This window comes from Gracilinanus agilis, chromosome 2, assembly GCF_016433145.1.
Source record: "Gracilinanus agilis isolate LMUSP501 chromosome 2, AgileGrace, whole genome shotgun sequence".
Classification (NCBI taxonomy): Eukaryota; Metazoa; Chordata; class Mammalia; order Didelphimorphia; family Didelphidae; genus Gracilinanus; species Gracilinanus agilis.
In genome coordinates, this window is record NC_058131.1 from 126,809,248 (window position 1) to 126,832,300 (window position 23,053).

The following is a 23,053-nucleotide window of genomic DNA, read 5'->3' on the forward strand; positions in this document are numbered from 1 at the left end:
TTGGTAAATATCGCAAACATTCTAATCGAGAATGAATTTTTCTACAAAATGGTACTCTTCTTGGTGTGTTTTTACAATATGAACAGCCAGTTCAGTAGCAGAAATCAGTTATTTTGATTCCTATCTACCTCAGTGACCAACTCAGGGAAAAACACTCAAAATCCAAAGAAAGAAAAGTCCCAATTCCATAATCTCCTCCTTTGATATGTTTGAGCCATGTAAACATCAAGTTCACAAGTGGCAATGAGTGTCATAGACTTTGATATAGACGATGAGATCTGCTACATGTCTTAAGAAGTATTTCAGTAATTCTACTGAAGAATTAATTTATCTTCCATATGCTACACATTTTGTGTGTTTGAGCCATGTGAAGCTCCATTACAGTATGTGAAATCAGTTATTCTGATTCCTATCTACCTCAGGGTCCTATCAAGGGGCAAACATTCAAAATCTAAAAAAAGGAAAAATCCCAATTCCATAACCTCCTCCTTTAATATGTTTGAGCATGTAAATGTCAAGTTCACCAGTGGCAAAGAGTGTCATAGACATATATATATATACATATATGTATGTATATATAGTGTCATGAGTCATGTAAACGTCAAGTTCATGAGTGACAAGGAATGTCATAGACTTATATATAGAACGTGAGGTCTCCTAGATGTCTTGAGAAATATTGCAATCATTCCAACCAGGAATGGATTTCTCTTCCAGTTGCTTCTCCTTTTGGTGTTTTTGAGCTATGTGAACTGCCAGTTCAGCTGCAAAAATCATTATTCTTATTCTTATCTACTTCAGTGTCACACTCATGGGACTAACACTGAAACACAGTAATATAAGGACAAAAAAGTCCCAATTCCATTCTCTCCTCTTTTGATATGTTTGAGCCATGTAAACATCAAGTTCACGAGTGTCAAGGAGTTGTCATGGACTTATATAGATACCCTGAGGTCTGCAACATATCTTAAGAAATATTGCTATCATTCTAATCAAGAATGAATTACTCTTCCACATACTACTCATTTTGCTGTGTTTGAGCTCTATGAACTGCCAGTTCAGTAGCAGAATTCAGTTATTCTGATTCTTATGTACCTCAGTGTCCTGCTCAGGGGACAAACACTCAAAATCTAAAAAAAGGAAAAATCCCAATTCCATAATCTCCTCCTTTGATATCTTTGAGCCATGTAAATGTCAAGTTCATGAGTGACAAAGAGTGTTATAGACTTTTATATAAACTATGAGGCCCGATAGATGTCTTTATTGCAATCATTCTAATCAAGAATGAATTTCTCTACAATATGCTACACATTTTGTTGTGTTTGAGCAATATGAAATGCCAGTTCAGTAGCAGAAATCAGTTATTCTGATAATTATCTACCTCAGTGACCAGCTCAGGGGACAAACACTCAAAATCCAAAGAAAGAAAAGTCCCAATTCCATACTCCTCTCCTTTGATATGTTTGAGCCATGTAAACGTCAAGTTCATGACTGGCAAGAAATGTCACAGACTTATATATAGACCCTGAGGTCTGCTAGATGTATTTATTGAAATCGTTCTAATCAGAAATGGATTTCTCTTCCATTTGCTTCTACTTTTGGTGTATTTGAGCTATGTGAACCTCCAGTTTGGTTGCAAAAATCAGTTATTCTGGGGGCAGCTGGGTAGCTCAGTGCATTGAGAACCAGGCCTAGAGACGGGAGGTCCTAGGTTCAAATCTGGTCTCAGGCACTTCCCAGCTGTGTGACCCTGGGCAAGTCACTTGACCCCCATTGCCTACCCTTACCACTCTTCTGCCTTGGAGCCAATCCACAGTTTTGACTCCACGATGGAAGGTAAGGGTTTAAAAAAAAAAAAAAATCAGTTATTCTTATTCTTATCTACTTCTCTGTCAGGCTCATGGGACAAACACTGAAACATAGTAATATGAGGACAGAAAAGTCCCAATTCCTTAGTCTCCTCCTTGGACATGTTTGAGCCATGTAAATGTCAAGTTCACGAGTGTCATAGACTTTTATATAGACACTGAGATCTGCTACATGTCTTAAGAAATATTGCTATCATTCTAAACAGGAATGAATTTCTCTTCCATATACTACTCATTTTCTTGTGTTTGAGCCATATAAACCTCCAGTACAGGAGCTGAAATCAGTTATTCTGATTCTTATCTACTTCAGTGACTAGCTCAGGGGACAAACATTCAAAATCCAAAGAAAGAAAAGCTTCAATTCCAAACCCACCTCCTTTGATATGTTTGAGTCATGTAAGCGTTAAGTTCACGAGTGGCAAAGAGTGTCATAGACTTATAAAAAGACCCTGAGGTCTGCTAGGTGGCTTGGTAAATATTGCAATCATTTTAATCAAGAATAAATTTCTCTTCCATATACTACATTTTTGTGTATTTGAGCCATGTGAAGCTCCAGTTAAGGAGCAGAAATCAGTTAAACTGATTGTTCTCAACCTCAGTGTCCTGCTGAGGAGACAAACACTCAAAATCTAAAAAAAAGGAAAAATCGCAATTCCATAATCTCCTCCTTTGATATGTTTGAGCCATGTAAATATCAAGTTCACCAGTGGCAAAGTGTATCATACACTTTTATATAGACTCTGAGGTCTGCTAGATGTCTTGGTCAATATAGCAATCATTCTAATTAAGAATGAATTTTTCTACAATATGCTATTCATTTTAGTTTGTTTGTGCAATATGAACCACGAGTTGAGTAGCAGAAATCAGTTATTCTGATTCTTATCTACCTCAGTGACCAGCTCAGGGGAAAAACACCCAAAATCCAAAGAAAGAAAAGTCCCAATTCCATTCCTTCCTCTTTTGATATGTTTGAGCCATGTAAACATCAAGTTCACAAGTGGCAATGAGTGTCATAGACTTTTATATAGACCATGAGATCTGCTACATGTTTTTAGAAATATTGCTAACATTCTAATCAAGAATGAATTTCTCTTGCATATGCTACCCATTTTGGTGTGTTTTAGCCATATAAACTGCCAGTTCAGTAGCAGAAATCAGTTATTCTGATTCTCATCTATTTCAGTGACCAGCTCAGGGGACAAACACTCAAAATCCAAAGAAAGAAAAGTCCCAATTCCATACTCTCCTCCTTTGATATGTTTGAGCCATGTAAATGTCAACTGCATGAATGTAAAGGAGTGTCATAGACTTATATAGAGAATTTGAGGTCTGCTAAATGTCTTGCAAAATATTGCTGTCATTCTAATCAGGAATCGATTTCTCCTCCATTTGCTTCTCCTTTTGGTGTGTTTGAGCAATGTGAACTGCCAGTTCTGTTGCAAAAATCAGTTATTCTAATTCTTATCTACTTCAGAGTCATGCTCAAGGGACAAACACTGAAACTTGGTAATGTAAAGAAAGAAAAGTGTCAATTCCATAATCTCCTCCTTTGATATGTTTGAGCCATGTAAACGTCAAGTTCATGACTGGCAAGGAATGTCATAGACTTATAATATATAGAACTTGAGGTCTGCTAGATGTCTTGCAAAATATTGCAATCATTCTAATCAGGAATGGATTTCTCTTCTATTTGCTTCCCCTTTTGGTGTGTTTGAGCCTTCTGAACCACCAGTTAACCTGCAAAAATCAGTTATTCTTATTCTTATCTACTTCTTTGTCAGGCTTATGTGACTAACACTGAAACATGATAATATAAGGACAGAAAAGTCCCAATTACTTAGTCTCCTCCTTTGATATGTTTGAGCCATGAAAACATCAAGTTCAAGAGTGGCAAAGAGTGTCATAGACGTTTATATAGACCCTGAGTTCTAATAGATGTCTTTGAAAATATTGCAATAATTTTAATCAAGAATAAATTTCTCTTCCATATGCTGAAATTTTTGTGTATTTGAGCCATGTGAAGCTCCAGTTCAGAAGCAGAAATCAGTTATTGTGATTCTTATCTACTTCAGTGACCAGCTCAGGGGACAAACACTCAAAATCCAAAGAAAGAAAGGTCCCTATTCTATAATCTCCTCCTTTTTATATGTTTGAGCCATGTAAACATCAAGATCACGAGTGGCAAAGAGTATCATAGACTTTTATATAGACCCTGAGGTCTGATTGATGTCTTGCGATGTATTGCAATCATTGTAATCAAGAATGGATTTCTCTTCCATATGCTTCTTCTTTTGGTGTGTTTGAGCCATGTGAACTGCCAGTTTGGTTTTAAAAATCAGTTATTCTTATTCTTATCTACTTCAGTGTCAGGCTCATGGGCCAAACACTGATACTTGGTAATGTAAAGAAAGAAAAGTCCAATTCCATAATCTCCTTCTCTGATATGTTTGAGGCATGTAAATGTCAAGTTCACCAGTGGTAAGGAATGTCATACCTTATATAAAGACCATGAGCTCTGCTAAATGTTTTAGTAATTATTGTAATCATTCTAATCAAGAATAAATTTCTCTTCCATATGCTACACTTATTGTGTGTTTGAGCCATATGGAGCTCCAGTTCAGTAGCAGAAATCAGTTATTCTGATTCTTATCTACCTTAGTGTCCTGCTCAGGGGACAAACACTCAAAATCCAAAGAAAGAAAAGTCCTAATTCCATACTCCTCTCCTTTGATATGTTTGAGCCATGTAAACGTCAAGTTCATGAGTGGCAAGGAATGTCATAGACTTATATATAGACCCTGAGGTCTGTTAGATGTCTTGGGAAATATTGCTATCATTCTAATCAAGAATGGATTTCTCTTCTATTTGCTTCTAATTTTGGCATGTTTCAGCCATGTGAACTGTCATTTCTGATGCAAAAATCAGTTATTCTGATTCTTATCTACTTCAGTGTCCAGCTCATGGGACAAACACTGAAACTTGGTAATCTAAAGAAAGAAAAGTCTCAGTTCCATAGTCTCCTCCTTTAATATGTTTGAGCCATGTAAACGTCAAGTTCACTAGTATCAACGAGTATCATAGACTTTTATATAGACCCTGAAATCTGATACATGTCTTAAGAAATATTGCTATCATTCTAATCAAGTATGAATTTCTCTTCCATTTATGTCTCCTTTTGGTGAGTTAGAGCCATGTGAACTGCCAGTTCAGTTGCAAAAATGAGTTATTCTGATTCTTATGTACCTCAGTGTCCTGCTCATGGGACAAACACTCAAAATCTAAAACAAGAAAAAATCCCAATTCCATACTCTCCTCCTTTGATATGTTTGAGGTATGTAAATGTCAAGTTCATGAATGCCAAGGAGTGTCATAGGCATATATATAGACCCTGAGGTCTGCTACATGTCTTTGTAAATATTGCAATTATAATCAAGAATGAATTTCTCTTCAATATGCTACACTTATTGTGTGTTTGAGCCATGTGAAGCTCCAGATCAGTAGCAGAAATCAGTTTTTCTGTTTCTTATCTACCTCAGTGACCAGCTCAGGGGAAAAACCCTCAAAATCCAAAGAAAGAAAAGTCCCAATTCTATACTCTCCTACCTTGATATGTTTGAGCTATGTAAATGTCAAGTTTACCAGTGACAAAGAATGTCATAGACATATATAGACCCTGAGGTCTGCTAGATGTCTTTATAAATATTTCAATCATTCTAATCAAGAATGGATTTCTCTTCCATTTGCTTCTCATTTTGGTATGTTTGAGCCATGTGAACCTGCAGTTTGGTTGCAAAAATCAGTTATTCTTTTTCTTATCTACCTCATTATCCTGCCCTTGGGACAAACACTAAAAAAAGAAAAATCCCAATTCCTTAGCCTCCTCCTTTGATATGTTTGAGCCATGAAAACATCAAGTTGAAGAGTGGCAAAAAGTGTCATACGATTTTATATAGACTCTGAGATCTGCTCAATGTCTTAAGAAATATTGTTCTCATTATAATCAAGAATTAATTACTCTTCAACATAGTATTCATTTTGGTGTATTTGAGCTCTATGAACTGCCAGTTCAGTAGCAGAAATCTATTATTCTGATTGTTATCTACGTCAGTGTCCTGCTCAGGGGACAAATACTCAAAATCTAAAAAAATGGAAAAATCTCAATTCATTAATCTCCCCCTTTGATATTTTTGAGCCATGTAAATGTCAAGTTCACCAGAGGCAAAGAGTGTCATACACTTTTATATACACTATGAGGTGTCCTAGATATCTTGGTAAATATTGCAATCATTCTAATTAAGAATGAATTTTTCTACAATATGCTACTCTTTTTGGTGTGTTTGTGCAATATGAACCACCAGTTCAGTAGCAGAAATCAGTTATTGTGATTCTTATCTACTTCAGTGACCAGCTCCGGGGACAAACACTCAAAATCCAAAGAAAATAAAGTCCCAATTCCATAATCTCCTCCTTTGATATGTTTGAGCCATGTAAACATCAAATTCATGAGTGGCAAAGAGTTTCATAGACTTTTATATAGACCCTGAGATCTGCTATATGTCTTAAGAAATATTGCTATCATTCTAATCAAGAATGAATTTCTCTTCCATATGCTATACTTATTGTGTGTTTGAGCGATGTGAAGCTCTAGTTCAGTAGCAGAAATCAGTTATTCTGATTCTTATCTACCTCACTGTCCTGTCAGGGGACAAACACTGAAAATCTAGAGGAGGAGAAATCCCATTCCTTATCCTTCTCCTTTGATATGTTTGAGCCATATAAACATCAAGTTCACTAGTGGCAAAGAGTGTCATAGGCTTTGATATAGACCCTGAGGTCTGCTAGATGTCTTGGTATATATTGCAATCATTCTAATCAAGAATGGATTTCTCTTCCATTTGCTTTTTCTTTTGATTTGTTGGAGCCATATGAACCACCAGTTCAGTTGCAAAAATCAGTTATTCTGATTTTTATCTACTTCAGTGTCAGGCTCATGGGGCAAACACTGAAACTTGGTAATCTAAAGAAAGAAAAGTCTCGATTCCATACTTTCCTCCTTGATATGTTTGAGCCATATAAACGTCAAGTTCACCATTGGTAAGACATGCAGAGACTTTGATATAGATCTTGAGGTCTGCTAGATGTCTTGGTAAATATTGCAATCATTCTAATTAAGAATAAATTTCTCTTCCATTTGCTACACTTATTGTGTGTTTGAGCCATGTGAAGCTAGAGTTCATCTTCCTCAGTGTCCTGCTCAGGGGACAAACACTCAAAATTTAAAGAATGAAAAATCTCAATTCCTTAGCCACCTCCTTTAATATGTTTGAGCCATGTAAACATCAAGTTCACGAGTGTCAAAGAGTGTCATAGACTTTTATATAGACACTGAGGTCTGCTTGATGTTTAGGGAAATATTGCAATCATTCTAATCAACAATGGATTTCTCTTCCATTTGCTTCTCATTTTGGTGTGTTTGAGCTCTATGAACTGCCAGTTTAGTAGCAGAAATCAGTTATTCTGATTTTTATCTACCTCAGTGACCAGCTCAGGGGAAAACCCTCAAAATCCAAAGAAAGAAAAGTCCCAATTCCATACTCTCCTACCTTGTTAGGGCTTGAGCCATGTAAACGTCAAGTTCACCAGTGGCAAAGAATGTCATAGACTTATTTATAGACCCTGAAGTCTCCTAGATGTCTTGTGAAATATTGCTATCATCCTAATCAGGAATGGATTTCTCTTCCATTTGTTTCTCCTTTTGGTGTGTTTGAGCCATGTGAACTGCCAGTTTGTTTGCAAAAATCAGTTATTCTTTCTTATCAGCCTCAGTGTCCTGGTAATGGTACGAACACTAAAAAAAGGATAGTCCTAATTCTGTAATCTCCTCCTTTGATATGTTTGAGCCATGTAAACGTCAAGTTCATGAGTGGCAAAGAGTGTCATAGACTTTTATATAGACTCTGAGGTATGCTAGATGTCTTGGTAAATATTGCAATCATTCTAATCAAGAATGAATTTTTCTACATTATACTACTCATTTCGTTGTGTTTGAGCAGTATGAACTGCCAGTTCAGTAGCAGAAATCAGTTATTCTGATTCTTATCTACCTCAGTGACCAGCTCAGTGGACAAACAATCAAAATCCAAAGAAAGTAAAGTCTCAATTCCGTAGTCTCCTCCTTTGATATGTTTGAGCCATGTAAACGTCAAGTTCACCAGTGGCAAGGAATGTCATAGACTTATATATAGACCCTGAGGTCTGCTAGATGTCTTTATAAATATTGCAATTATTCTAATAAAGAATGGAATTCTCTTCCATTTGCTTCTAATTTTGGCATGTTTCAGCCATGTGAACTGCCAGGTCAGTTGCAAAGATCAGTTATTCTGATTCTTGTCTACTTCTTTGTCAGGCTCATGGGACAAACTCTGAAACATGGTAATGTAAGGACAGAAAAGTCTCAATTCCGTAGTCTCCTCCTTTGATATGTTTGAGCCATGTAAACGTCAAGTTCACCATTGGTAAGTAATGTTATAGACTTTCATATAGACCCTGAGGTCTGCTAGATGTCTTGGTAAATATTGCAATCATTCTAATTAAGAATAAATTTCTCTGCCATGTGCTACACTTATTGTATGTTTGAGCCATGTGAAGCTCAATTTCAGTAGCAGAAATCAGTTATTCTGATTCTTATCTACCTCATTGACCAGCTCAGGGGACAAACACTAAAAATCCAAAGAAAGAAAAGGACCAATTCCATACTCTCCTACCTTGATATGTTTGAGCCATGTAAACATCAAGTTTATTAGTGGCAAACAGTGTCATAGACTTTTATATAGACTGAGGTCTGCTAGATGTCTTTATAAATATTGCAATCATTCTAATCATGAATGGATTTCTCTTCCATTTGCTTCTCTTTTTGGTGTGTTTGAACCATGTGAACCGCCAGTTTGGTTGCAAAAATCAGTTATTCTTTTTCTTATCTACCTCAATGTCCTGGTCATGGGACAAACACTAAAAAAAGAAAATTCCCAATTCCATAATTTCCTTCTTCGATCTGTTTGAGCCATATAAACGTCAAGTTCACGAATGGTAAGGGGAGTCATAGACTTATGTATAGACTCTTAGGTCTGCTAGATGTCTTGGTAAATATTGCAATCATTCTAATCAAGAATGAATTTCTCTTCTATGTGCTACATTTATTGTGTGTTTGAGCCATGTGAAGCTCCAGCTCAGAAGCAGAAATCAGTTATTCTGATTCTTATCTACCTCAGTGACCTGATCAGGGGAAAAACCCTCAAAATCCAAAGAAAGAAAAGTCCCAATTCCATACTCTCCTACCTTGATATGTTTGAGCCATGTAAATGTCAAGTTCACCAGTGGCAAAGAATGTCATAGACTTATATAAAGTCCCAGAGGTCTGCTAGATGTCTTTATAAATATTGCAATCATTCTAATCAAAAATGGATTTCTCTTCCATTTGCTTCTCCTTTTTGTGTGTTTGAGCCATGTGAACCACCATTTGGTTGCAAAAATCAGTTATTCTTTTTCTTATCTACCTCAGTGTCCTGCTCATGGAACAAACACTAAAAAAAGAAATATCTTATTTCTTTAGCATCCTCCTTTGATATGTTTGAGCCATGTAAACATCAAGTTAATGAGTGGCAAAGAGTGTAATAGGCTTTTATATGGACCCTGAGATCTGCTCTATGTCTTAAGAAATATTGCTATCATTCTAATCAAGAATGAATTACTCTTCCACATGCTACTCATTTTCGTGTGTTTGAGCCATATAAACCGCCAGTTCAGTAGCAGAAATCAGTTATTCTGATTCTTATCTACCTCAGTGACCAGCTCAGGGGAAAAACACTCAAAATCCAATAAAAGAAAAGTCCCCATTCCATTCTCTCCTCCTTTTATATGTTTGAGCCATGTAAACGTCAAGTTCACCAGAGGCAAAGAGTGTCATGGACTTATATATAGACCCTGAGGTCAGCTAGATATCTTAAGAAATATTACAATCATTCTAAATAAGAATTAATTTCTCTTCCATATGCTACACATTTTGTGTGTTTGAGACATGTGAAGCTCCAGTTCAGTATGAGAAATCAGTTATTCTGATTCCTATCTACCTCAAGGTCCTGTTACAGGGCAAACACTCAAAATCTAACAAAAAAGGAAAAATCCCAATTCCATAATCTCCTCCTTTGATATGTTTGAGCCATGTAAATGTCAAGTTCACCAGTGGCAAAGAGTGTCATAGACTTTTATATAGACCTGTAGATCTGCTACATGTCTTAAGAAATATTGCTATCATTCTAATCAAGAATGAATTTCTCTTCCGTATACTACTCATTTTGGTGTGTTTGAGGTCTTTGAACCGCCAGTTCAATAGCAGAAATCTGTTATTCTGATTCTTATCTACCTCAGTGTCCTGCTCAGGGGAGAAACACTCAAAATCTAAAAAAAGGAATAATCCTAGTTCCATAATCTCTTCCTTGGATATGTTTGAGCTATGTAAATATCAAGTTCACCAGTGGCAAAGAGTGTCATACACTTTTATATAGACTCTGAGGTCTGCTAGATGTCTTGGTAAATATTGCAATCATTCTAATCAGCGTGATAATTAGATTAAGTCTACACTGCCCATTTTAGATTTAATCACCAAAGATGAGAACATCTCCTATTTTGGGGGTCCATAACTCATGTGTGCTAGAGTGCGTGATGAATCAGAATTGATTGACTGCCCCCCTAGGCAATCCTAAGAGAAGCATCTGTTGTGATTGGACACCCAAACTAGGAGGGAGGCACAGGAAGTGACGCATGAGTGACCCCTCTAAAAGGAGATGGTCTTCTGCTGGAGAGAGGTCTTCTGGAGAAAAAGGCTACTGGTGAAGGTCTTCTGCAGGAGTCTTATAGCTTTCCTGGTCCTTGGAGGAGTCCTGGCTGGGATGCTGAGACCTTGGTGAGACTGCTTTCAATATCTTCGTTGGAAGTCCACATGGTGAGTTTAAAGATGGACTCTTTCTGAAGTTCTCTTAAGGAACTTCCCTTTAATAGAGACTCTGTGTGAATGAAGCTTTGCTTCATTCACCTCTGGGCCTCTGGCCCTCTGACCCTCAGCTTGGGTTAATTCTACCTGGATTAATTAGAGGATCGTAGTAATTTACCTACTGTGTTAGATTCTTATTTCCTTATTTCTTCTACCTCTTCTCAATTGTAAATAAATTCGCATAAAAGTCAATTTTGGCTTGAGGTTATTCCTTAATTGGGGAAATTTTCCCTGGCAACCACTTTTAATATATTTGACGAAAACCCCCCTCCGCCCCCCCCCCCTCATAGCAGGTCCCAAAAGTTGAGTCAGAACACCTGAAGCAACCCCTCTCTGTTCATGGACGTATAAAGTAAATGGCTTATCATAATTTGGGATGCCTAGAACAGGGACAGACAGGATAGCTTGTGTAAAATTAGAAAGAGCTGTTAGGTGGTCTGTTTCCAATTTAAGTGGTTTAGGGACCAAATTTGTAAGTGCTACCAGGGGTTTTGCAATTTCCCCACAGCAAGGGATCCACTGCCAACAGAATCAAGTTGCTCCAAGAATTGCCCTTAATTGCTTTTTTGTGGTAAGAGCGCTTAATTTTTGGATATTTTCAATAGGTTTTGGAGAAATAAGATGGGACCCAGCAGTTAAAATGAAACCTAAATATTGGACTTTGGGGAGACACCATGGATCTTTGTCTTTTGAGACCTTGTGGCCTCTCTTCTATAGTTCCAAAAGGAGGTGCTTGCTATCCTCCTGACACACCTAAGCACTAGGCAAAGCCAAGAGCAAATCTTCCATATGTTGGATTAAATGGCTATGTTTGAATTTGATGACATCTTTATCAACATTTAAGAATTGTGTAAATAATGTAGGGCTGTCCACAAATCTTTGAGGCAATTGAGTCCAGGTCCTCTATGAACCTTTCCAGGTAAAAGCAGATATGCCTGGAGTCCTCATGCATAGGTATAGAAAAGAAAGCAGAGCACAAGTCTATGACAGTAAAGTGTGTAGCTATGCTGGGAATAGAATTGGGTTTGGATTTGAAACCACAGGATGCCTCTTCATGACATGATTATTCATAGTTCTCAGGTCTTGGACAATTCAATATTGGGCTTTTCCATTTAGGCCTATTTTTGGCTTTCTAACAGGTAAAATAGGTGTATTATATTCTGCTTTACATGGAATTATTATTCCTTGTTCAATTAATGAATTTGATTAATGAATTAATGAATCACTGTGGTAATTCCCTCAATTGCTTCTTTTGATAGAGGGTATTGAGGAATGGAGGGAGCTGGACCTCTTTTTGTCTTAACAGGAACTGCCAATCTAAATAGACCCACATCAGAAGAAGATGTGACCCAAAGAGACTCAGGGATGTCAGTAGGTATTCCCAAGGTGAGAGGCTCGTTCACCTACTAGAGAAGTACAGGGAGCTAATTTAAAGATTCCTTGGGTATTTCCAATGACATAGAGCCATCTGGAGAGCAGGTTATTGTGGCTCTAAGCTTGCATAAAAGATCTATTCCCAGCAAATTTATAGGGGATCCAGGCATTAAAAGAAATAAATGTTCTACAGTTAGGGGTCCCATGCTTATCATGTGAGAAGAAAGTTTTGGGACCTTTTGAGGTTTTCCAGATACACCTACTATTAAAGAGCCAAAAGAGTCACAAGCTGAATCAGGTGTACTCCTGATTCAGACAAACCTGGAAGTTCCAGTGTCCAGGAGACAATCGCAATAAGTGTCACCAACTTTTCACTATTTCTTCCTTCTGCTGGCACCAGTCCTGGCTCCAGTCTCATCTTCTCTCCCTGGCTCTGCTCATGCCATTTTCCCCACCTTCCTATCTCAGGGGGCAGCGACTCCATGCCTGTTTCATCTGCCTTTCTCAGCTTCCTCTGATCCCTCTCCCTCTGCCCTAGCAGAAACCTCTCTTAATTCCTAATTGTGTGGAACTTAGAAAACTTTCAGGTTCTGAATATCATTCTGATAGTCTGAATATCTGACCATTAAAATTCACTACAGATTTTCCTTCTTTTGAGGGAGACGTTTAAGGACTCAGACATACCAGAGCCTAGTAAACATCCTGTTTAAAGCTATGAAGATTTTGTGCTGTACTTTTATATTTATGTCTTCTTTAAATTAAATACCAATTCCCTCAATTCTGAGTAGGATGATACCAAATTTTTCTGATCCCTTGTCTTGTGTATGTCTGATCCAAGTGAACATCTAGTTCAAAAGTAGAAATCAATTTCTCTTGTTATCTAGCATTTTTATGTCATGATCATATTTTTCATCACTTTTTCATACTGAACCAGGATAAAACTTTATATCTTAGTGCCCTCCACTGGTATATCTGAGTCATATGAATATCGAGCATCCATCTCTTTCTCTGGTACTCTGGTATCACTAAGAAATCTGGAAACTCAAGATCAACCATTTTTCTCATTCTGAATCAGAATGAAATTGTATTTCTTAGTCACTTTTTCTGGTAAATCTGAGCCATCTCACATCTAGTCCACAAGAACCAGATACTTTCTCTAATACTCTATTATCTCTAAATAATGTTGATACTTTCCCCCAAAATCTTTTTCATGTTTGTTGAGAGGATCAAACCTCTTAATTTCCACCTTTGATATGACTGAGCCATGGGAACATCCAGATGAAAATAGAAATCACTTTTCCTAGAACTCTGGTATCATCTCATGTTCATAATGATGATAATCCATTTTAACTTTGTGAACAAGAAAGAAACCATATTTCTTTTTTTAAAAATTGCTGTAGACAACTTCTAGGAAAAGATGGAGAACAGCTTGAGTGGCAGATCATCAGTTATAGAACTTGGAATTTACCCAGATGGTATGAACCAAGGGCAAAAGACAATTGGGACCACCTCTATAGAAGCCCAGGGGCTCAGCCATTCTTGGTCTCAGTCTGGAGAAGAGAATTTCTGGGAGCAGTGGGTGGTGATGGGTGGGTAGGCCAATAGACCTTCAGATCCAGCATCCATACCTATTGCCACTAGAGGTTCATTCATCTACTACCAAACAGAGCTGGGAGATAACAACAGCACAGCTGTCAAGAAGAACATCATTACCCTTTCCTTTCCTTTGGTCTAGACCATGACCAGGTCTGACCAGGGTCTGTGAGGGGGAGAAGAATCTCTAGCCAAATAACAACCAGATGCACATTGGTTTAGATTTCTTTAACTGTCTACAGAGATAGCATAGCCATTCCCAACACCTCTTTCCTTATCCTGATTCCTAACCCCTTTGAGCCAAAGCATTAGACCCTGTTTCAAACTTAATACAAGTGAGACTGGCATTCATTCCAAGGGGGCAACTGAATAGTTACAGCAAAAGGGGAAAGGGATTACCAACATTGCAGTCAGTTAGAAGTTATCCATTCAATACTAATAACTAGCCCAATACCAATCTTTATCATTTAAACTAACCCCAAAGCAGGGAACCAGAAGGGCCGTTGAACAATACAGCTTCTCCCTCAATAACTTTGACTTGGGCACTGTTAGTGGGTAGGGTGCTTAGCTGAGTTGATCATCCATAAGCCCTAGTGGTTACCAGCACATCTTGGTGGCTACACAGCCATCACTATCCCATTTAGCCTAGATCCCTCTACCACCTGAAGATCTTGGGCCAGTTTATCAGGCCCAGTTTATAGAAGCACCTGTTTATCCTTTCTTTCAAGGATCAAGAGAGATACCCTCCTTTTTAAATAACAAAATTACATATATTTAGTAACCACCAGTAATAATAAACAACTTTTGAATAACAAATGCAAAAAAATTATGTGCAAAACCACAAACTCCACATTGTTTACCATTTGTTTAAAATGTGTGAATTAAATATGTGTGCTAGTATAACTATCCTCTGCTTTTGAGATCCCGTTGGATTTGTTTTACTTTGTTACATCTTTTGTTGGTTTCGTGACTTGTTTTTTAATGTAACTATAGTATTATTCTTATTTTCTTCTCTTTTTATCGCTTCATATATTTCCCTTATTATATTTATATTTCCAATATTTGTCATTTCTAATGACTTAATACAATACATTATATTCATATTTCACAATCTATTCATCCATTTCCCCCAATCATTGCATGAAAAGCTTCATGAATATTTATATAAGCAAGAGGATGTTCACCAAAGGCTTTACCACAAAAAACATTCTGGTTAAAATCCTGGCAGGTAGGACAAGCTGTACATTAGTGGTTCCCAAACTTTTTTGGCCTATCGCCCCCTTTCCAGAAAAAATATTACTTAGCCCCCTGAAAATTAATTTTTTTATTTTAATAGCAATTAATAGGAAAGATAAATGTACCTGTGACCATCACCGCTCCCCTGGATCTCTGCAGCACCCACCAGAGGGCGGTAACGCCCACTTTAGGAATCACTGCTGTACATACTTTGGAGGCAATTGTAGTTATTCCAGGTGCTATCCATACTTTTTTTAATAGAGTCTACAATGCCTTGGGGGCCGAAATGACCATGTTTATTTATGGAGTGACAAAATTGGTTATAGAAATTTCTAGGGAGCAGGGGTTTGCCATCTGATGATATCCATACTCCATTAATTTGTTTAGCTTTAAATTTTTTCTTCAATTTCCCCACTTCCTTGTCATTGTAGGAAAGGAATAGATCGAAATCAGTAATCGTTAGTGTCAAAATTAACTCAGGCCCTTCCAAGGCCACTAGATTCACTGTGGCATTTTCTTGATCATTTCCCCTGGAGACAGGGTCAGTGCTATGTGTGTGGGCAGACCAGTGGATGACAGCTTTAGCTTCGGGGAGCTGGAGGGCAGAAAGAACGTCAGTACTAAGGTTTGTGTTTGCAATACATTTTCCAGCTGATGTTAAGAATCCCCTCTGAAGCCATAGCTTGCCAGTGGCGTTACATATGCTGAATGCGTAACAGGAATCCATGTAGATCATGGTTCTCTTATTCTTTGCAATGATACAGGCATGTTTCAAAGCTGTGAGTTCTACACCTTGTGTGCTTACATTTGAGAGTATAAGTTTTAAAATTAATATTCAATGCCTCCAAAGTATGATATTTATAAGAATTTATTAAAACATGGGTAAAGAGTCCCAACTCACCCTTCACCATGCCTCCTCTAGTGTCAAAAAAGACCCCATGACCATGCAAAACCCCATTTAAATATCGCCCATGAAAACCGAATGACCAATAAGAAAAGCTTAAGGAATTATGAGTATGGTGAAAGGGTGTTTGGGAATGTAGTTTAAGGGGGTACAAGGTCTTCAACTTTACAAGAGTAAGGAAGCTGATCACAGAGTGGTAAATTCGGTAACTACCACATCTCCTGTATAGCATATACCATCCTTCATAAACAAAGAACCATCTACAAATAATATTAAGTCCAAATTATCCAAAAAGGTGTCCAGTGTAACAAGGAACTTCTGGAAAAGATGGAGAACAGCTTGAGTGACAGGATCGTTGGTTACAGAATTTGAAATTTACCTGGGTGGCATAAACCAAGGGCAGAAGACAGTTGGACCATCTCTATAAAAGCCCATGGACTCAGCCACCCAGGACCTCAGTTTTGAGGAGAGGACCTTGGGAGTGGGTGGTGAAGGGAGGGTAGGCCATAGACCTGCTAATCCAGCATCCATATCATTATCACAAGAAGTTTCATTCATCTTGTTGCTAAATTGAGCTGAGAAACAACAGCAGCTCAGTTGCTAAGAAGAACATCACTATCCCTCTCTTTCTTTGGTTCAGGCCATGGCCGGGCTGGACCAGGGACTGTGAGGGGGGAAGAGTCTCCAGCCAATATCAACCTACTGCTCTAAGATACAGATTACCTTAGTTCCATAGACTTAGCATAGCATTTTCCCAACACCTCCTTTGTTGTCCTGTTCTTACCCTTTTGAGTCAAAGCAATAAACCCTGTTACAATTTAATCCAAGTGAAGATTGGTATTCTTACCCAGGCTAGTAAATATCTATAGCCATGGGGAAGGGATTTTTCAAACTGCAGTCAGAAGAGTGTTATCCATTTAGCACATTAACAACCAACCCATAACCAACTTTGTCATCAAACCCAACCCCAAGCCAGGGAGCTAGAGGTGCTGTTGAATATATATAAAGCCCTTCACTGGATACCTGGCTTGGGCATTGTTAAAGAGGCAAGGGCTTGGCTAAGGTAAACATCCATAAGCCCTGGTGGTTACCAACACATCTTGGTGATCTCACAGGCAGCCTTATCCATCACTCAGCCTTAGATTCTTCTACCACCTGAGGGGCTAGGGCCAGTTTGTCAGGCCCAGCTTATTGAGCTTGAAGCCCAACAGTATGTCTTTAACACCAGTAAATCATTACAAAGTTTATCAGCAATGGATGCTAATGATGTAGAATCATGTAAAGGTTCTCTGGAAGTTGGCAAATCAGGGAGCAAGGTTGCAGGATTAAGAACTCAACAGTGTTTTAACATGATTTGTTTATTATTTAATAGGGTTATTTTATATCTCATAATCCATTGATCAGTAAATGCTTGTGTCCTATGTCTTAATAATAATGCCTCAATCTTATGTGGGCACATTATGGTCAGAGGGCATCCTAATAATAGATTGGCAGATTTGGTTACTAATAAAACCATGGCTTTTATTTTACCCCTGTTCTGTTCATGGACATATAAGGTAAATGGCTTGTTGCCTGCAGGGGGAGACAGGATAGTCTGTTTTAGATTTGAAAGAGCCATCAGATGTTCCCTTTCCAATTTAAGTGGTTCAGGGACTGAATATTTTGTGTGTGATACAAGGGGCTTAGCAATTTCCCCATAGCAAGGGATCCATTGCTGACAAAATCCTGTTGCCCCAAGAATCGCCCTCTGTTGCTTTTTAGTGGTAGGAGCTCTTAATTTTTGGATACTCTCAATACACTTAGGAGAAATTAAATGGGACCTAGCAGTTAAAATAAAACCTAAATATTGTACTTTTGTGAGAGACCACTAAACTTTATCTTTGGAGGCCTTGTGACCTCTCTTATATAGCTCCAAAAGGAGGTGCTTGCTATCCTCTTGGCATGCTTCAGCATTAGGTGATGCCAAGAGTAAATCGTCCATATACTGTATTAAAAGGCTGTGTTTAGGGGGCAGCTGGGTAGCTCAGTGGAGTGAGAGTCAGGCCTAGAGACAGGAGGTCCTAGGTTCAAACCCGGCCTCAGCCACTTCCCAGCTGTGTGACCCTGGGCAAGTCACTTGACCCCCATTGCCCGCCCTTACCAATCTTCCACCTATGAGACAATACACCGAAGTAAAAGGGTTTAAAAAAAAAGAATGCTAGAAAACATTAAAAAAAAAAAAAGGCTGTGTTTAAATTGAATGGAATCAGTATGAGCACTTAATAATTGTCTAAAACATTGTTGGGCTGTCTATAAAACTTTGGGGTTAATGGATCCAGGTCTATTGGGAATCCTTCCAGGTGAAAGCAAAAATATGCATGGAATTTTCATGTACAGGTATAGAAAAGAAAGCAGAGAACAAGTCTACTACTGTAAAGAATATAGCTGTGCTAGGAATATAAGAAATAATAGTGTTTATGTTGGAAACTATGAGGTGTCTTTATAACATAATTGTTTACCACACTCAGATCTTGGACTAATAAATAGAGATGTTTGCTGTCAAATCCCAATTTTGGTTTAACAGAGGATAGGCATATTGTATTCAGATTTACAAGGGATTTATGATGCCTTGGGTAATGCCCTAAATTGCCTCCTTTGAAAGAGTGTATTGAGGAAAGGAAGGAGGTGGGCTAGATTTTGTTTTAATTTGGATAGGGATAGCCTTTTTAAGTAGGCCAACATCAGAAGATAATGTAGCCCAGAAAGATTCAGGTTTATCAGTTAGAATCTCAAAATTGGGAGATTCCTTCATCTTTTGGTTGTCTGGGAGAAGTAAAGGGAGTAAAGTTAAGGATTCTTCAGGTAATTCCAATGACATGGAGCCATCTGGAGAGCAAATTAATGTGATTCTAAGCTTGCATAAAAGATCTCTCCCTAGTAAATTTATAGGGGAGCCAGGTATCAAGAGGAAAGAGTGCTCCACACTCAAGGGACCTAGAGACATTATTCTAGGGGAAAGCTTTGGAACCTTTAGTGGTGTCCCTGATACCCCAAATACATTTATTGAACTGATGGAATTGCAGTCTGAATCAGGTGTGCTCCTCAATACAGTTCTTGAGGCTTCTATGTCCAGGGGACAATCATAATAAGCATTGCCAACTTTCAAAATCACCTGAGGTTCATCACTATGGGGGGTGAGCAGTGGATAGGAACAACATGTAGTAAGACATTAGGGTCTGGAAAATCAAAGGTTATATCCTTTGATTCCTTTGTCCTAACCCCACTCCACCCTTCATAATCTTTGGGTAGTTCCTTGGTCTCCCCACTGAGGGGCATTAGCACCCTGAGTAGTTAGGGGACAAGCTCCACTTAAAATATACTGTTGAGAGGTCATTTGGTTTGGGTTGTCACTTATTTGATTTAAATTTCTAGAAATGCTACCAGTTCTAAAATTATGATTTCTAAATTCATTATTGTAATTATAATTTCTATAATTGTTTCCATGTCTATTATCCCATTGAATATTATTTCTAATTGCTTGGATGAAATTCCTACAGTTCATCATTATGTGGCCCTTCTTTCCACAGAAGTGGCAGGTAAGGGATCAACAGTTAGGTTCTTGGAGAAGGGCAAGTGCCATTGGTTGAGTATCATGACCTTTTTCTTGTTTATCAATTCTATTAGTTAAATATTTTAATTCTTTCTGGATATTTTCTAGTAAATCATTAGTTTCTGATTGTTTTTAAAGGTTCCCAATTGAATGAAAGCCAAAAAGGTTTCTTGTAAAGTAGCAATCATGATGCTTGGTGTTGTATTTATAAAGGTCAGATTAAAGGAAAAGAAAAAGAAAATAATTTTCAATTTCAAGAACTGCTGATCTCATTTTGTAACATTTTATATGATATTATGTGATTTTATTGCTGCTCTCCATTGGTAGAAAAGCAGCCACTGCAGTTTGGTAAGAGGCAAAACTGAGTGCTCAATAATGGCCTCTAGTGGTGAAGAGGCAATGTGGGGGGGAGGCAGAATTCAGGTGGGAATATGGAGAATCTGGCTACAAAGGCAGAGTTGAGGAGGCTTTTGAGGCAAGGATTTTGGGCTGGCTTTAGGGGCAAGGACACCTCTTAGCTGGAGTGGGAAAAGGAAACATAGGAAGCAAGCTAGAGTGGGAAAAGGAAGTATAGGGAGCAAGCTGGAGTGGGTGAAAAAAGGACTTAGGAGGGAGGATCAGCTGCCTGTTAAGGGAAAAGGGGATCCCCCTCCTCTGGGCTGGCGCTGGGGGCAGGGAGTTTAAAGCTTGCCAGTAGCAGCAAGAGCAAACAGCAACAGCAGCAGCAAAAAGAGTTAGCAGGAACAGCCTCTGCAAGGGAGAGACCAGGCTGCCCAGCTCTACTGGTGGGCAGGTGTAGGTAGTGAGTCTAGGAAATCTCTGAAAGATTTCCTAAAGGGAGAAGGGAGAGAGGACACCATGGCAGGAGAAGAAATTCTATATCTTCGTGGTTGACAAAAATTGTAGGAGTAAAAATGAATAAATACTCCTGATATTTTAAATTAAAGGATTTAATAATAAAAAAAAATGACAGGTAAAGGGATTCCTTCAGCCAAGTGAACAGACCACAGAGCCAGAGACCCACACCTGCCACACTTTAACCAAAGCAAAACCCAAAAAGAGTTCCGCAATATGAGTCTCAGCCAAATTTATCTCCCAAGCCTCTGTACATCAAATGAGTAAGTATTTAAATGGATGCTGGGAATGTAGCTCAGATGTGGCAAATTTTCTACCTTCACAGGGGTGGGTATGAAATTTTGAAGTTACTCCAGGACAGGATTAGATTTGTGAAAAAACTGAATTAGTGAAATGGGAACATCTATCAGAGTCAAAGCAGACAAATTAAGAGAAAATTTCTTTTAAGATAATTTTGATGACAAAGGCTGCTATAGCTCTAGAGCTGGGGAAAGCTTCAACCCATCAAGTGATTTCATCTACTATGATTAGAGTGACCTTAAAATGGCCAGATTTGGGCGTATTGACAAATCTATTTGAAGTTGTTTAAAAGGAGTATAAGCTAATGGGTAGCCACCAAAACCTACTGCACTAAAGCCATCTTGATTATACTTGACAAATGTTGCAAGAAGAACAAAAGGCATGCTCTCACAGAGGTGATATCTGGGGCAACCCAAGCATGCTTTACTGTGTCCACAATTTCCTGAGTGCCAGAGTTTGTTCCCTTATGAACTAAAAGGCATACCTGATTATAGAAAATCCTGGGAAGAAGTGATTGAACATCTGCAGTCACCCAGACACCAGAAATCTGCTTTACTTTGAATTTTTATTTCCAGGTTCCTACTTCTGCCTTATTGTAGTCTAAAAAAAAAGGTAATTTTGGAGAATTGGGAGAAAAAATATCCCTCTGACTATCTTGTTTCATGTCACCTATTAGTGGTATAATGGAAAACATAGGTGCTGGTTTCTAATAGCTGCTTCCTTTGCTGCATCATATGCTCAGTCAATTTCCTTGAGAAATAGGGTTAGTTCCTGAACTGTGTGCTGAACAGTGAATAAAAGCTAAAGCTTTAGGTAGACAGACAGCAGAAAGGAAGTCCTTGATAAGTTAACATTAGTAATCACTTTGTCAGAAGAATTAAGAAATCCTTTCTGGAGTCAAAGCATTCCAGTAGCATGACATACCCCCAAAACAGTGAGAGTTAGTGAAAATATTTACCTTTTGTCCTTTAGAAAGATGACGGGCTTGGGTGAATACTATTGGTTCAGCTGCCTGACCACTAAAATTAGAAGGCAGAGATGCTTACTATACTGTGGCATTATCTGAGATGGCAGCAGCTTCTGTGTGCTATTCATACAACAAGATCCAGCTGTGGAAAATGTCATATCTGAGTCTACCAGGGGAATATTTGAAAGATCATTATGGTTTTTTTTGTTTGTTTGTTTTTTGCTATATCCACTACAATGCCACAGTCATAAAGTGGCTCTTCTGACATAGGGAGTTGAGTGAATAGATTGGGTGGATTTAAGATAAAATATTGTTTTATGGTGACTTTTTCATTTCCTAATTACTTCATACCTGGCAAATCTCTGATCAGAAAAGACTTGAGTGTCATGTTTTAATAATAAGGCCTCAATTTCATGAAGGCACAGGAAAATAAATTGAGTGTCCAAAACAAGATCACATGCCTTTTTTACTTGGACAATTGCTATTACAGCTTTGCAAGCAAGATGGAGCACTTGCAGCTATAGGATGCAGCTGTCCAGAGTTTTTTGGCTACAGGATGAAGAGAAGGTCCAAAGTACCCTAAATGCAGCTCATTTTGTGCACAAAAAGAGAAAAGAACTTACTGTAATCTGACAGTTCAAGAACTGGTGCTGAAAGGAGAGATTTTTTTTCAGGGTGTTCAAGGCAGTCAGATGTTCTGGTTGAAGTTGTATAGAACTGGAACAGAACCTTTGGTTAGAGTATTGTAATGTTATTTGGCATTGCAATATGGAAAGCAGAATGATTGACAGTTAGCAGTTTGGAACTTAGAATGAACCGAGCCTGGCATGAGCCAGCAAGAGCAAAAGTCAGTTGCTAGGAGCACTATATAAGCAGGATTTGAACTGAAGGAGAGGGCTCAGTTTTGAGAAGGGCTTTTGGTGGGAGGTCTTGGTTGGGTTTGGGTAGGCCAAGGTCAATTTAGGATACCAGCAACCAGCACTGATCACTATCATACTCTCAAATCCTGTGTGACTCTATACTGTACATCCTGGTTAACTACTCATCAAGGAGAAGCAATATCAATCACCATCAAACTTGATTCAGGTTCAACCAGCCTGGCTTTGCCAGGTTGAATCTGGCAGGCAAAGCCACAATGGTCAAACTTGAAACCCTGATGACCTTCAATTCTCATTATCATCTGATCATCTATAGCAGGGGTCGGCCATATCTGGCTCTACCTCCCAACCGGCCAGTCTGGGCAGAGCCCCAGGATGTGCCCCAGGGGGCCCTTCAGCCCCCACCCCATATTCCAGCGCCTTCTGCCTCCATCCTCCTCCTTCTG